Below are 1,694 nucleotides of genomic sequence, written 5' to 3' on the forward strand. Positions count from 1 at the left end.
ACATACATTTGATTTTCACAATATATGTATGGTTAAGCACACAGGTTCCAGAATCAGGCAGACCTGAGTTCTAATTCTGGTTGGAGATGTTAAGCAATTATGAAGTCTCAGAGTCCTTATCTGTAAAACAAAGTTGCATGTATGCTCAGCCACAGACTGCAGTCCATCAGGTTCTTCTGTCCGTTAAGTCCTCCAGGCAAGAATACTAGAGTGGGTTGCCATTTCTTACTCCAGGGGCTCTTCCTGACCCAGGGATTGAACCTACATGCCCTGTGTCTCCTGCTTGGCAGGCAGATTCTTTACCACTGAGCCACCTGGGAAGCTCCATAAAGCAGCATAAATCTCACAGGGCTGTTCTGAGCATCAAATATGATAATACCGTGGGTTCAACAGAGTGCAAGCACAGAGTCTGTAGTCAGTAAACATCGCTTTCTTTTACCGAAGAGTATGTTCCATTTCTTTTATGAACCTCAATAATTAGAGCCCTCCTGGAGTGATCAGCGCTCCCTCCTTAACACTCAGATGTTTGTGGGGGCCCCTGAGAGCTACCTCTCTTCATACTACCCCCATCCCTAACCTGGGCTCTTGTCTACCCCAACAGGCCAGGTGCCTCTCTTCTGTGTCTCCTTTCCTTCCTCCCAGAAATCCACACTCATGCACCTGACCCCTCCAGCCTCGTGTCTCTCTCCACATCCAAATCAGACCCAAACCTTTTTCAAGAAGCCTTTTCTGATTTACTTCTGCCTCCTACCTTTCTTCTCCCCACCACCACACCCACACAGCTCAATGTGATTTCTCTTCTTGGTGTGTTCAGTTCCCCTCCCTGACTTTCATTCTCATTAGCACCATCCTCATTCGTCCCGCTATCTAACAGAGGGCCTCTTAGTACTAAATGAACATGTAAAACTGACATTACACAAAAGCATGGGGGAGACTTGAGTTCTTAATCATGTTTCTGAATAGTTCTTATCCGTTGATATTCACAAAACGGCTTGGAGCAGCAAGATCTTCACACTTAGCTTCAGGGATATGGCCAACCTGGGACAACAGTCCTGGTAATTCTGGGGCACGGAGGAAACTGCATGGCTGACCTGATCTTCAGAGGGGTTTTTTTGTGTGTTCCTGCCTCCCGAGTGTCCGAGAAGGAAAGCAACTTCAGAGACGAAGCATCTCCAGCTCTTGGGATACAGACCCTATGAACATGAAGTTATTTCTATGAAGTTGAGAAGCTTGGGTCTTAGATTCTTTTTTTTCTTTTGGCGATTCGTTTCATATATGATACTATACATGTTTCAACGCCATTCTCCCAAATCAAAAAATATGGAACGCTTCGCGAATCTGCGTGTCATCCTTGCACAGGGGCCATGCTAATCTTCTCTGTACCGTTCCGATTTTAGTGTATGTGCTGCCGATGCAAGCACTTCGATTCTTCTTAAAGAAAGCTCTAAACTACCTGGAGCTCTGCCACCTGAGCTCTATAAACAGTGAACCTGTACTCCTGTAACTACGCAAACATCAACTCCCCAACATACACCCAGTAGCAATGTCACCATGGTGTTGGTAAATACTCCCTCCCATAAACCTAAACTCTCCCCAGTGCAAAGCAAATCTGGTAGCTGGTAATATCTGCATTGCACTTATGTGTTTACAGAACAGTCACATATATGACATAATTTCTCACACTCACCACCTGA

General features: G+C 45.4%; 1 non-coding gene across 1 annotated transcript; it reads right to left on the reverse strand.

Moving 5' to 3' along the window:
- Positions 1–1,314: 1,314 nt before the first annotated feature.
- Positions 1,315–1,421, reverse strand: LOC128044122 (U6 spliceosomal RNA). Its single transcript, XR_008199090.1, has one exon. It is a non-coding gene; the product is annotated as a U6 spliceosomal RNA (small nuclear RNA).
- Between the last annotated feature and the right edge of the window lie 273 nt (positions 1,422–1,694).

Source organism: Budorcas taxicolor, chromosome 2 (assembly GCF_023091745.1).
Source record: "Budorcas taxicolor isolate Tak-1 chromosome 2, Takin1.1, whole genome shotgun sequence".
Lineage (NCBI taxonomy): Eukaryota > Metazoa > Chordata > Mammalia > Artiodactyla > Bovidae > Budorcas > Budorcas taxicolor.